The sequence below is a fragment of the Micropterus salmoides genome, unplaced genomic scaffold (assembly GCF_014851395.1).
Source record: "Micropterus salmoides isolate LMB-PRFRI ecotype aquatic unplaced genomic scaffold, ASM1485139v1 Ms_hic_scaffold_22, whole genome shotgun sequence".
Lineage (NCBI taxonomy): Eukaryota > Metazoa > Chordata > Actinopteri > Centrarchiformes > Centrarchidae > Micropterus > Micropterus salmoides.
Genome location: NW_024041373.1, coordinates 22,457,256 through 22,473,027, shown reverse-complemented (window position 1 = coordinate 22,473,027; position 15,772 = coordinate 22,457,256). Strand labels below are relative to the sequence as shown.

At 39.8% G+C, this 15,772-nt stretch overlaps 1 pseudogene; it reads left to right on the top strand.

The window, feature by feature from the left end:
* Positions 1-8,129: 8,129 nt before the first annotated feature.
* The window catches only part of LOC119917479, a 92,970-nt pseudogene continuing 85,327 nt past the window's right edge, over positions 8,130-15,772 (top strand).

The window sequence follows — 15,772 nt, the reverse complement described above, 5'->3', positions numbered from 1 at the left end:
GAGGAGGTGTTGCACAAACGCACGCACACACACACAAACACACACACACACACACAGAAACATACACACTTGAACACACAGTGCTATGTAGTGCGTGGGAGGGAGCTGTCATATCCACTGTTAGATAATCAGATGAAGGTATGGCTGACTTCAGATTATTTGGTGAAATCGTGAAGTAAAACACAATAAGCTCATGACACTGTTTTAAATACAACTTTTATTTTCTAGATACGGCTTATGCTATTCCACACTGAAAGTAAAGGCCGCCTTTTCTCTACACTCATTCAGTGAGACCGAGGGTGGTATCAACGACTCGATAGGGACATATTCGCTAGAGTCTCTAGGATCGTAAATTGCAGCCCATTAAGCTGCATAAAGAGCCCAGATGTACTCTTAAATGCTTATTTGGAACAATGTGACCATTTAGAAATTGGCAAAGGTAGGTAATAGATTCACTCTAATGAACTCTACACGACAGTTTGAAACCTGAATGAAAAAAGATTTACTGAATGACATTCAACGAGCTGTCTCAGTGCAGCTCGGCAGCAGACAGGACAGTGGTCACTCCCTGAGACACACACACACACACACACCTCAAACCCATACAAGTGTTGTGATGTCACTGGTCAGCGTGACAGAGGAGAGGCTCTTAAAAGATATGTAGAGCAGCCATGAGCCAAGTTGAAAACATTCTTGAAAAATGAGTCACTCCCCTTCAGCCTCAATGGCTCCACAACACTGCTGTTACACTATCATCACTGCGAGGAGGTTTAGCTTTTAGAACATGTTATAAGTATTATGCATACAAGTTATTATTGTGTGCAGTAAGATTTCAGGGGATCTCCTGTTAGTTTTGTTGTAGGAGAATTTCCATTCTTCTAAGTATATGATAATTTCATGTAAATCCCATGATGTTTTTGCACAAGTCCTGTTCTAATCATACACAACTGAATTACTGTGAAAACACAAATGAAAACTCTGTCTTGGTATGCACAGTCTTTAATTATAACAATGCATCATATATAATAAAATTATTATCTATAGCAGTTAGACAAATGTACAGGAGTGGAAGTATAAAGTACCATAAATTCAATAAACTCAAATAAAGTATGCCTCAAAATTGTACTTAAGTACAGCCGGTAAATGTAATTATTTATCTTCCACCACTGTAATTAATGTGTATCATTTAGCATAATCCTTCAATCAATACTAATGTGTCAGTGGTCTTGGAAGCTCTCAATGCACTCATTGCTGGAGGGTTTATTTCTCTAATGTTAAATAATGCTGTGCCTAGTGATGAGGCAGGAGCTATCCAAACAGGAAGACAGGACAGTGAATTATTCCTAATGAGAGGGAATTACCTCACCAAAATGAAGCCTATTGAGGCTGTGGATGTGTTACAAAGAAAGAAGATACAGAATTTTTGTATCTCAGTTTTCCTTCTGTGCTGACCGCCTCACTTAACCTCCCATGTCTCACCATTTTCGCCACTTAATTTGCCTCATCTTGCTGTTTTATTAAACAGCATGCTGTTCCAAAACCCCTCACCACACAGACATGAGTTACATTCCAGTAACGCACCGGTACGTAGGGCTGGCACCTCGACATTTTACTCTTTGACGTACTGGGACTTCTCCCAAGCTGTCGGTACTTCTCCTCTGCCCTCTCCATATCAGGTACTCTGGACGCTACGTGACGCTCACCTGTTCTCTCGTCTGCGGAGAGAGACGAGGGAGAAGAGAAGCTCGGGTGCCTTTCCAGCAGCCGTGTAATGAATGTAGCTCGTAAATGTCGCTTGTCGTGAACCGACCAATCACAGCCTGGATGGGGCGGGACATTTAAAAGTATTGACAGATAGGTGTCATTTACACTGGGGACGTCAGAATCAAAATGTCTCCATCACTTTTTTGAAAAACAGCTTACAACAAGAAATGTTGAATAACAACATTATAAAGCAATGCAACTGAAATATAGAAGAAACAAATGTGCATTGTCCAAAAGCTGATTACTGCATTATATTCCATTATATTTTTATATTTTGAATTGTCATCTGTAACCTTAATTTTGTTCCCCTTCATATAAATAAAGACATTTCCTCCATAAATTGGTGTTGAGAATGCAAGAAATTAAGTACTAGTTAATGCACAAAGTCGTTAATGTTATAATAGTTTCATCTTATGGTTGAGGACAGTGTGGGGGGAGGGTTCACACACCTATTTTTTTTCCACTTCAGGCACTGTATATAATGAGTCTGAAAATATTACAAAATTGCTTAAAAATGTTGCTAATAGAATGTAAAATTCCCTGAGATTGCCAAAAACATCCAAGTTCCTAGAAAAAAAGAATACCTCAGTCCTCTCTCCTTTTCACTCTACATGACCTCACCACTTTACATCCAATCATGACTGCCCATTGAAATGACTAGGCCCCTGACAAGATCCTGTAAATGGGTCCTCCGCAAATCTGCTTTACTCATGTCAACACACGCTGTGCTCTCTCTCTATTTCCTACATAAACACAGACATAGCCTACTGCATGCAGTGCAATTTTGATGAAAATAAAAATAAGATTTGATTATCTTTGCTTATATTTAGGATGAACATCATTAGTACTGGACTGCATGAGCCCCCCTAGCAGCTGGGCCCCAGAAAGCTTCCTCCTGAGGTCTACCAGACCAGAGGTTGAAAGGGGTTACAAGATAAGTTTGAGATTTTGTGAGATGATAGGGAAAAAAAGAAAATTATATTTACTTTTTCTAATCTTTGCTTTCTTCTGATGCAATATCGGATAGTTTTCCTTAGCCTACTCAAATGAAACAGGTTAAAGGGGAAACCACTTTTTGGTGAATTGTTCACCAACTCATCAGCATTTGCAACTTGTGGCAAGGGGTTTGCAAGTACACACTGCTTCATTTTTAGGGGTCACAAGCCGGAAAGTTTGGGAACCGCTGCTCTATACCACCGTTCCCACTGTTACCACCCACCCTTCAACCTTCCACTCCACAGCGTGTCCAAGATTCGCCTGACAGGTACATCAGTGAGAAACACAGCAATTCAGCAATTAATACGATGGTACCTCTGCACCCTCTCTAATTAGACTTTCATATCAGAGTGGCACCCTGTGATTATGGTGCACTGCTCCTGTGCTCACTGCAAACACTCATTAATCGCCAGCAATGCTCTCTAAACACTGTTCCAGATATACACTCACAGTTCAGAGGCAAGGCAGGGAGATAAAGAAGAGAAAGGAGATGCACATGTTTGCATTAACACATATTGAACATGTTAAATACATTGTACTGTTTTATTTAACAAAGAGCTAGAAACATCACATAGGATTAAATTATATTATTAAAAAATTCTGTCTCCTAGCGTTAGTCTGTTTTATTAAGAATATGCATATTGACCTTTCACTAATGCTGGCAACAGAGAACAAGACCAAAATGCAGACACACAGGTAGAGAACGAAGGTTTAAAGGGAAATTCTTTCTGAAAGGGAGGCAGGGTTACAGACTTGAACAAGCAGGCAGAAACAGCAGGAACACAATGGCCACAAAGCAAAATAACAATTTGACAAACCAAAGAGGGTGAACAGCCTTCTATTTATAATAGGGAACTAATGACTGAACTGAGAACAGCTGTGGATGAAAATGGCTAATCACCAGGATTGACAGTGGTGGGGAAACTTAATGGGAGAGGTGAGGAACGGCCTGAGTCCTGGGTCACATTGGCTGTCCTCTGGTTGTGTGGTTACTAATGTAGTGGTTCAGTGTTTTTAAAATGGATCTGCATGGAACTGCAAATACATACAGTATGTAAAGAACCACAAATGTCATCATATAGTTTTGTAATAGTATTGTATATAAAATTTTTGTCCCTCCTATTTTTCTTTTTGAAGTATCCCAGAACATTGTTGTCATACTGTACAGCCACCATAGTCCAGTAGGGAGAAGATCAGAGTTGACAAAAATGTTGATGGTTGTCTAAGTCCCTTCAATTATTACCCTGTGCTCAAAGCAAAAAGCTTCACATGTAGCAGCAAGTGCACTGCATACATTTTGGCCCGGTTTTGCACCTCAGGCTAACTGTACATGGAGTTTAGGATGCTGTACATTATTGGTGAAGGCTGTTGGGGCTGTATGCAGCCTGAAAGGAATACCTGCAGACAATAGATAGGGCTGTCAGAATTCACTGCAAACTTTGTTTTTCAGGTAATATTTTTATTACAGTTAATCTCATAAAAGACAGTAGAATTAAATAGCAGTTGAAGACACAACAGTGAAGCACAGAGCTCAGGTACAGTATCTAGAAGGAAATTGGAAATGATTTTAGGTAGTGTTAATGCATACATGGAACACAGAGCATTTATATTTTTTGTTATGCTACCATTGGCATGGAAAGCACAATAACCAGTTTTTGGGCTCATAACTGGTGACACCTTTCATGTTACAGGTAGTCATTTGACCCATTATTAATATAAAAATATTGATTAAATTAGTTAAGTCTGCTGATGAAGATCTTGTGATATGAATAAAATGCTCCAGAACAGCTACTACATGGATCTTGGTGGTGGTGGTGAGATTATTTTCTAAGGTGAACAGTGAACTTTGAATTTCAACTGTACAAAGTAGTTTGTTATGAAGGACAAAAGAAACATATGAATATCTAATGCATCATCTAAACAAAAACATGTTATATGATTCTGAGCAACGAAACATTTGTTGCTAACATAAGCTCGTCACATTACCTCACTGGAGTGTGTGCAGCAGTAATCACCCACATACACACATCCGTACTTAAACATGGTGCCAAGAGGATATATTAATACCCCTCATGAGATATTCATGAAAGCTCAGATAAACCTTTACAGTACAGCCGCCCATTATATAACACATATAATTCCCTTTTTCTTATACAGTGATGCTCCGGCTTATAGTCAAAATCCCCAAAACTGCATATGAGTCAGATCGAAGCAGATCCCTACTGCCTGGTCCAGATGATAAACTAAGGTAGCAAATCAGGTCTCTGCTATAAAGGCTCTTTGAACACATATTTTTGTCTCTTTTTGGTATTTATTTTAGTTTATTTTTTTTCTTGGTGAAATTGCATTTTGATAAATTACTGTGAGATTCGGATGACAGTTTTGATTGTGAAAAGGTAAAACATTTTGGAAACATGTGAACATTGCGACCATAATTATGATGATCGTGGTTTTCATAAAGAAGCTTTGTCAGCAGTTTGAAGGCAGATGGATAGAAGCAAGACAAAAAGGAAGGCATGTGCATTTAGCTGTGAAGGTGATAGCCTATATGCAAATACACTGTCACAGGGAAACAGTCTTAAGGATAATACTAACAGTGCTATGTTACACCAACTGGACATTTGAGGTGAATAGTAAAAATAATGTGTCAGGGTTTTGGCTTCTTATTTCTACATTTTTAACCTATTGTGTGCCCTGAGAGGCAAGTGAGAAAATAAATGTGGTGGTTATCCATTTTCCAATTCTCTTTACATTCCGACTGCAATCAATAAATAAAATGCAAAAGTCAAAACTAAATTTGGTATCTGTGGCTGTTGCAGGACATTGTCTGGTCTACCTGCCTGTGGCTTTGGAGCAGGTCCTCAAAGGTGGGATTTTTTCTGTTGAATTATTTCACAGTCTAGCTGTCTCTTACTAGTGTCTCTATACTGATACCTACCCCAGCTTTAAGAACAGATGAATTAAAGGTTTTGCCAGGGTAATCTTTCTAAGTTACTTAATTTTTTATTTCATCTGTGATCATAATTTCTTCCTGATAAAATGCCAAATAAAATACATTTCTAGCCAAAAGAAAGACATGAGAAAAATTATCCTGACAAAAAAAACTTTCCACTAGTTTCACTTGTTTTCAACTTTTTATATACAGTTTATGGTTTTCACAGATTAAAACCAAAAAGTAACTTTTTTAAAACCTTTTTCACATTTTTCAAACAAGTTAGCTTGGATTTTTTCTCTCACTTGCCTCTCAGGACTTCCATAGTAACTGAGAATGAAAATGTAATGTAACTTGTACAATCTTGTCCCCAGAAGTGCCAAAGGTATTTAAATTGCCTCAGACAAATGTCACATTTCAATGAATCTGTTCTGTTTCTGTTTCAAGACAACATGTCAGTACCATAAAATAAATTACATTTATTCATTTAGCTGACGCTTTTATCCAAAGCAGCTTACGGGTGCTATAAATTTCAGAGGTCGCACACCTCTGGAGCAACTAGGGGTTAAGTGTCTTGCTCAGGGACAGAATGGTGTCTCACAGTGGATTCAAACCTGGGTCTCTCACACCAAAGGCATGTGTCTTTTCCACTTTTCCATAGGCAAAGTTTATGCCTATGTTCAAGGATCAAGGATATCTGTGTCCCTGAGGGGCAATTTATTTTACAGACAGCCATCAACACACAACTTATTATTGTGGAAAGGCTTCTGTGTTAAAAACTGCAAAACTAAAGATTAAAGAGTAAGTGTAGAAACATACTGTATAACTGTTTTGACAGCATGCGTTTGTGAACGAATTTGTATGAACTGCAGGTTGTTACATAAGAACACTTTTGTTTGATTTATAAAATGATTTTTAGTAGGAATGTGTGAAACAAAATTCCTTCATTCAAAATCATTATGTGTTCCTGGTGCCACATTGTGAGTTGTGACTGGATGCCCTCTTTTTCGGGGGAGGTCCTGTTTAGGAAATGAAAACCACAATGTGGTGGGCATGCAGCTCATTGCTTTGTGCCAATATTAAAATATTGCGGCAACACATCTCACTACAAGATTTGGTCTCATCGAAGGATGCTGCTCTTGTCAGCTGTTCTGGAGTCAGCTTTACCTTTGAATATAGAAGGGAGAGGTGATTAAACTGAACCTGGATCTGTAGCTCCTGGTACACCAGAAAAGATCTCGCGTTGCTTACATCCTACCTCTACCACTACTGCCAGAGAGGAGAAAGTAGAAAGAGGTCTTACTCTGTCAAAATACAGCAGGGGAAATTAGACGAGTGCCACCTCACTCCCCATCCAGGGGGGAGACACAACAGTCACTAAGTTAAAAAAAATACATGAAAAACACTGCCAAGGTGGTCAGAAAACTACTCTCCCAGAATGCTGAGCCAAGGGTGAACCCCATGTATGAAAATAGAGTGGACAAAAAAGATCAAAATCACCCACAGGAAATAACAGTGCAAATGGTCAATATTAATATGGTCAGTAAGGTAATTCTTTAAGAAAAGACGACAAAATTAAAGCCCCAGCACACGTGTTTCACCCACTTTCTCTCAGCTTGGCTAAGAAGCCACACTAACAGCATAGCTCTGGGGATGCTAATGTCGATCCAGCAGTTGGTTCACCGCTTTGGTCCAGACTGAAATATCACAAAAACAATTGGTTGGATAGTCATGAAATATGGCACATCAGTGTTCAATAGCTTTGGTGATCCCTTGACTTTTTCCCCTAGTGCCCTCATCAGGTCTAATTATTTATTTGTCCAATACTTTGGTTTCTAACCAAATACCTGCAAAACTAATGACATTCTCATCAGCCTCAGCTGTACTTTATGTTTCTTGATAATTAAGTGTTTGTCTTGTTTTTATACTCAAAAGAATTTCCTTGGATTTCAGTTATTTATAAAAAATTTATTTTGACCTTTCACTTCAAGGACCACTTTTGTGTTCTAACATTAGATGTACAATAGACATTGTAGGCTGTTGATCATTGTTATTATTATTTATATATTACATAATAGTAGTTCTATATTAATTATTACATATGGTTTAAATATATTTTTCATATATTTTTTTTATTGCAAATGTTTTATATCTATGATTCTCAGAGCAACTTAAAACTGGAGTCAAATTCCTCTTATGGCCTATGTGTAGACTTGGCCAATAAAGCTCATTCTGATTCTGAAGTAAAATACATTATGAAAACATAGGATGATTTAGAAAAATGTCATAACGCTAAAATATGACATGAAGCCAGACAGTGATGGTTAAAGCCCACTTTTGCAGACTGGTTTTAAGGACAGAGTGGCTCATCATCTCAATAGAGGATCTTTGTTACTACAGCTACGCTCCCCTCCTTCCTCCTCCCTCCTCCCCTCCCACTCCCTGCTCCTCTCTCTGAGCTCGAGCTTCTCTTCCCCCTCTCTTTGCCTTCACGAGCTCTCCTCCCGAAACCTGCGCGAGGCAGCCACTGAAGCGCGAGCCGATTCCCCCTCTCCCCGTCACTCCAGTCAACATGGCTACAGTTGTAACCTCGACCAGATTCACAGACGAATATCAGCTGTACGAGGAACTCGGAAAGTAAGCGACCGTCACCACCTCTGCTGCTGCTCTTGTTGCATTCAGTCTGTGTGTGTGTGTGTGTGTGTGCGCGCGCGCGCGCGCGTGTGCTTGCACGTTTTTCCCCTCTCTACTGCTGCTGCCATTGTGCGCGTTTACTTCAGTGTGTTGACAAGGCTTGAGAGGGGTTGTCAAAAAAATAAACAGGGAAGGGTAGCAGAACCACATAAGCAACATTAAGCTGTAGGCAGGGTCATGTTTGCGTTACAGAAGCTCGTCTTTAATCCTGCGCATTTAAACACGTATCGCACCATTATGTCTCTCTTTGTAACAGAAAAGGTGTGAAACAAGCGCTTATAGGAGCAACTTGTTTGTCAATGTGTCTACAAACTCGTTTGCACGGACCCGTTGCCTGGTGGCATCCTCGGGCTCGTGCTCAATCATTCAGCTCTGTTTTTGTGCATTTCTGAGCAGACTGCAGGGCTGCTGTATGTCATGCCACAAACACACACACATACAAAAATTAAGACTGTTGCGGTTGCACATTTTGGCTATGCGCTCCCCCTCTTGCATTCCGGATTAAAACAAGAGAGGACACATAGGTTACAGTGTACATCCTGGCTACAAAGCCACTTTTGTAACGTCTTATCTCTGCTTGTGGCTAATAGAGCTGCTCCACCTACCAATACAGTCGTCAGAACGAGTTTAAAGGAGGCATCTGTGTAAAACAAAAATGCTGCCAGGCTGAGAAGACACAGTTAAATGTTAATTGTACCTTTCAGTGGCTTCAATCTCACTTTTAGGCCCCCTCCCTCCTCCTATAGAGCACTGGTAGCCAGGATCACTGATCACATCTCATACTCAGAATATCAGACTGTGTTAATTATGCATGTGACTTCTTTTCCCCTCTCTTTAGGTGTATGTGATTAATGCCTTTCCAAGTTCAGCAGCACAGACGTGCCCTTTCCCCTGCAATGCACAAATGTGATAAGAGTTTTGTTGAGAGTTTTATTTCTTTAAAGTGGTTTCACTGATCTGTCATCTGTGTCATCGATTTCTTCTGCTCCAGGGGTGCCTTCTCCATCGTTCGCCGATGCGTCAAGAAGTCCACCGGCCAGGAGTATGCTGCTAAAATTATTAACACAAAAAAGCTCTCAGCCAGAGGTAAGTGCAGCGGATACACGTGTTGTGTAGCTCAGCATCATAGAAAATGAGAAAAGTGAATTTATGCAACAACAGTAGACTGCTGTCCACACTGCTGAAGCGTCTCCGGGAAGTCTCTCCAACTGCAGGTTTGTTAGTTTATTTCCTGGAGAGCAGCGATCCAGAGGCTCTGTCCCAACCTTGTCAGCAGAGATTCCTGAAAAGCCGGAGTTTACTTGGCAGAGCTTGGCTGCTGTGGTTTAAGTTGTAGGGTGCAGATCAGTGAGCTCAGTCAGTTGTCTGCAACCATTTTTGGTGTGTTATAGTTACTGTTGCACCAGCTTGACCTTTAGCCTAAAGTATCCTCAACTCTTACAGCAGCTCTTAGGGTGAAATAAAGGAACATTCTGCTTTACACCTTAGTAGATCTGGCCATGGTTTGTATTGGTTATAATAACACTGTACTTGCAAAGTTAATTGCAGAAATCTGGGAATGCAGCAATTTTGCTAAAAAGAAGTCAAAAGGTTTTAAAACCACTTCCAAAGTTGAAACTCTTATTTCTGAGGGTCCTGGAAATACTTTGAAATCAGTCGGAAGTGCTGGTAAATTACTTTAAAAAACCAAAGATAGGCAAAAAGTTTTTTGTCCCTTAAAAACAGATGCTTAATTCTGTGACTGTGAAACGATAATAAATGAGTCCAGTGTTCCTGTCCAATGATAAATTATTACTAATTATTAAAATTATTATTATTGCTATTATTATTAAAAAGTGACAGACTAACATGTAATTTGTTCCAATTAGTTCAGACACAACCCATGTAGCCTATCTTAAATGGCAAGGACATTAATAGATTAAAATGACAAATGAATTAGTTAAAATGCTGTATCATTTTCAACTTGTGGACTGCTGTTGTTACCTGGTGTAGGCCAAGCCCCTGCAGTTTATGCTTACAATCCTGCCCCACCAGTTCTGTCCTGCCTGCTTGTCAGCACATGTTTAAATTTTTTTCAGGTAAAATGCCAAGCTTTGTTGCCTCATCTGAGTGACAAGTGAACATTACAAGACAGGTGTGTTTTACAGAGTTAGCAAACAGCCAGTCAGTGAATTTTAAGAATGCCTCTCGCTGGAGTGCAAAGCCCCGCATGTTGTGCATTTACGGTGACAATTTCCAAATATTTCTGTCCTATGTTTGAATGACAGTCCTATTGCCAACATTTCAGATACTTCAGCTTTAATCTCAAAATAATGAGCTAATCTGGATAAAATCTCTTTCAGAAATGATAACCAAAACTATGAAAATAAGACCCAAGTTGCAATAGCCTGGACTGTTTAAATCCGTGTCAGTTCAGAATTATGAAGTTTGCAATTACTGGCAGCCTGTGCATGTGTGTGTGTTCGCATGCAGAAATACCACCACCCGTGCTTCTGGATTTGTGGTAGACTTGTTGTCAGTGGCATTAGTCTGCCTGTTACACTGCGTGTGTGACATAGCAATCCTTATGCCATGTGGCTGAATCCAAAAGCATTTGTGTCTGTTGATTGTGTCTGTCACAAGTGTTTGTGTTTGCTCATGCTTTCCATTGATCCTCCACTGTGTCTCCTTTTGTCTTGGTGTGTGAACATGTTGCAGACTCTGTGTGTGCTACATATTTGTCCAATTAAGCGTCAGTCCAGGACACCAAAGGTTGAGTGATGATATGAGCTGCAGATCAGGGCCACTTCTGGACAGATTGGGCTGCTCTTTTCTCAGGGGATGAAGGCTGAATTGCTCTGCCTCCACCTCTGTCTCTCCTCCTATCTCTCGCAAACACCCCCACCCATGTTATTTCCCTTCCTTTTTGTGTTTTTCACTCCCCCTCCCCATTTCTCCCTCCCTTCTCTCTAAACAAAAAGATTGATTTGAGGAAAGATCTTAAAAACCCTTCTCACCAGGCAATTTGATCTATAGTGCGTGCGTGCTTGTGCGAGGAGGGCTGTGTTGGCAGTGGTCTGGTGTTAGTAACCCGGCAACAGCATGGGTGAAACTCCTCATCCCATAGGCTGTCTGGCTGTGTTCTGTGTGTTTGTGTTTGTGTGTGCGTCTCTGGGTCGTGGTCACAATTATCACACACCCACACACTGCTCTTTTCTCACTTAAAACACAAACAGTTGCACATTTTCTATCACCTACTTAGTTCTCATACTTAATGTGCTCAAGGCCTGTCAGTATACAGTTTCACATTGTGAAATACACACACATTAGTCTCCTCCAGTGTGCAGTGCCCTTAATCAGGGCTGAAATATGCTGGTGCTGCTATTGTGTTTTTCACAAGCATGACAAGCATGTTCTCCCTCACTCAAGCCGTCACACACACCATGCCTATTGAACTGACAGAGAGGCTAGGAGAAATGATAATGAGAGAGAATAATTCTGGTTAATTACCACTTAAGTCTTATTTTCTTATCTTTTTAAGTCAGATGAAGCAAGAAAGACAAGAAGTCAGACAAATAGACAGGCTAGCTAAATGGATTTGGAGTGGTAAAGCGAAGGGTACAAATATTACCCAAACCATCCGTTCTAAACATCTATCACAGTTTATAGACGAACACTTGGTTCACCTTTGACCCACTTTCAGTGGTTTTTGCACGTAAAGTATAATAATGTCCTCTGACGTTAGCGGAGGCGTATTGTTTTAGGCAAGGTGGTGAGCCTCCACTATGATATGTTTATCCTCCACATAAAGTGGTTTTGGTGGCTAAACTGTTGCCTTGTTTTTTATAATCTTGTCTCATCATCTGATCTGTAGTTTCTTCTTTCCCCTTCAGACATCATTGGCTTGTTCACAGATCTCAATTACTATAGGTACATCGTTATCAGAGGTGCATCACTTGCAATTTTGTTGGCCGATTACAATGTTCTTTCATTCTTAGAACTATAATTGACATCAAATTACATTTTGTTCCTTTTGGATCCCAGTTAGCACCAGCAAGAGCATTGACTGTTCTTTTTGGGGTCCATTGAATTGAATGTTCGTAATAAACCATTGACTATTAAATAACTTTCACATTTTCTCCCAAACTGCACCACGTTTCAGGGCCCTCTCTCTCACTCAAACAAATCTCAAAGTAAAGTAAGTAACTGTGGTGGTGGTGGTCAGGGGGTTATATTTGTGTTTTAGTGTTTACTCAGACATGACGTGTGTGTAGGGCTTGAATAAAATATTAAAGATGATTATCGCAATATAATTTTCCTCAATAACAAAAGTTAATTAATTTGAATCACGTACAAATTGGCACTTAATTTTTCTATTAAGATATTTTGTTAAGGAAAAGGGACTGAAAATAGATTTTACTTCATTTTGCTAATGCGTATTTGCGGAGATTAACTGTTTTGAATGTTCTATCACAGATTTATTATATTAACCATCTGGTTTCTTCAACTTTCACTCAGGAGCAAAAATCTGCCTTTAAACTTGAAAGAAATAATGATTTGACATTTATCGTGATAATTGTCAAAATTGAATGATATGAATTTTTTTATTGTGATAACATTTTTTGGCCCTACGTTCATGTAAATTTGAGCGGCACAGAATCCGATACTTGAAACTTCAGCTCTCGGTGCATCTCTAATTGTTATTGTCATTACTGATTGACCACAAAAACAATCCCAATTTTTAGCCATGCAGAATATGTCAGGGCTGCGCAGCACACATATAGTCCTGCTACTAGCAGTACTGCAGCAGCTGGAGGTTCAGTGCCTTGCTCTTTGGCACAGCTGAAAATGAACAAATCCACACATACTGTACATGTTTAGTCTGATCTCTGCTTGTGTGATCCGTTTATGTTTTAAAGCACTGAACCTACAGTGTATCGGTTTTGGTGGTTTGATGTCTGGGGAACTTTGAAGTATCGCTTAGTCTTTTTACGAGGTGTGTGTGTTTGTGTTTGTAGGCAGGATTAAGCCCTATTCTGTGAGGCTCAGAGAGGGCACGCTGGCTGGCGGTGAGGTCAGCGATTATGGCTTGGTTGTGTGGCGTCACATGCATGCACACAGTCGCTGAAGCGGATATTCACACATGCACACGTGGTCTGTCACTTCCACTGACATTCACACACGTGTGCATTGACACAGACACATTGTTAAGATCACGTTCACTTACTGTGTTTTTATTTGAATTTTATTGGCTAAGAGTCATATTTTCTATTTTGGATACATTTTCTCGTCAATGAACCGTTCATGGCGTTTTATCTTTAAACCAAAAGTCAATTAATTTTATACATTGTTAAAAATTATTCTTCAAAAAATGTAGAGATCATATTTAAGGCTTATGAATGACCTGAGTGATACATTAAACTGCATTTATACACCTGTACCAAAGATGCTCAACACATCCCCGACACTCTCAAACCCAGTGTAACGTTATCACTAAATAAAACTGTAACGTTACATGATCAACAATAAACCTGTAACCTGTTTGCAGCCGACGTTAATACTTCACCTGATGGCAGCCAGCGGGACATAAATGATTACGTTAATCGACCACCATAAGTTTGGCAAGTAAACGAATGCTCATTCAACAACAGTTGGAGTTAAACTCCGGTAGGTCAAGCTAAAGAAGCAAGCTAATGTTAGATGGCCAATGCTGAACTGAACATGTTTACTAACCTCAGGTTACTAACCTATTTTGCATTCAACGCTTCTTTGTTTGGGCCTTGTTGTATGAAGTTTTAAAGTGAAAGTTTATGATGAATGGCACAGCAGCTGCTGGTGTTTGTTTCCCTCTCTCACGTGTGGTCGCGCGCAGCTGATACTACGTGTTACGTAGGCAGGTTATAGGTAACGCACGGGGGGGAAAACAGCAAGCTCATCAGACATTTCCTAAAAATCTTAAGAGTCTGAGTCGAGTCTGAAGTCACTGTATGTGCGACTCGAGTCCGAGTCTCAAACTCGAGTCCCCATCTCTGACCTGCACACACCTTAAACATTTGATATTGTACACTATGAAAGGCAAAGCTTAGTGTATACCGTACTATAAAGTTTAGTGTTGCAGCTAAACAATTGATGAACTGATTGATCTTTTCAAGATAAAGTTTGATATTTTGGGAAATACACTCATTCGCTTTCTGACGGGAGAGTTAGATGAGAAGATCGACAACAATCTCATATCGATCAAGTTAAATGGAGCCAGCAGCTGGTTAGTGGAGCTTAGCATAAAGACTGGAAGACGGGGGAAAAGGCTAGCCCGAATAATGAGCCTCACTAATTAAAATGTTATATCTTGTTTGTTTAACTTAATAACCCCCCACAAAACGGCAAATTGGTGTTTTTATACTTATACAAATACCGGCTTCTCTGACGTGAAAATGGTCCTGCAGTCCAAGGCCACTGGTAAAGTAATGTAATACTGTATTTCACAAGTGACTCTAACATCCGTTTACAGAAGTAGGTGATGACAATTATTGATGGCAGAGGCAACTGTCTAAAAATCATGGGAAGCAGAAGTTGAGAAGGGAAGTGTGCTCTTAAGCAAACTTATGTTACTTTTTCTTTAGTGGTGGAGGGCTCTCACAGACTTTAGTGCACACTGATGAAAAGAGGAGATACAGTGGAGTGTTCTCCGCTCCGTGGCATTTGTGATGAGCCATGACTTCTGTTCGTCTCGTATAGAGGCTCGAATCCATTTTGACCAAAGATAAAGCACCAGAAGTCAGTGGTTAGATTTGAAGAATACAGTAAAAGGAAGTGTAGGCGATATTTTCATATCTCCTTTTCTGACAGTAGATTCATTACAGTAACTCAGATCATTGTGTAGAAACCAAACCTTGCATATCTATTGTCAGCATTTGCTGACTCTGCTTTCGTCTCCAACTTTCCATTTATGGAGCTCATTGTCATCATCACCAATCTTCTACTTTTACTGAATCACTGATGATGATACTGTAAATCTACTTATTCACAAAACAGTAAATTTAGTGATGTCAAAACAGGTATTTCAGCTTTGACATGTGATGGAAACACCACCTGTGATAATGTGGCAAACACAACATTGGCATTTCATTCATCACCTTTTAAGCTTATATGGCAAACACGATGGCAAACAGTTGCTTATGTCCACGTCCAGCAGTTACAGAGCGACATTATTATTCATTTGAATGTAAGTAATGTAATCTTCACTCTCTTTTAGCTATATTTGCGGTCTCTACCAACTCCTCAGAGAAATATCTGTGTCTTTAGCTGCTAATGCGCTACTGTGTTCACCAGCTAGCTGCTGACTGTTTCTGTATGCTGTTTGGTGCTAAGCAGGTAGTGTGTATTGGGTTAAAAGCTTTTTTACTGAAA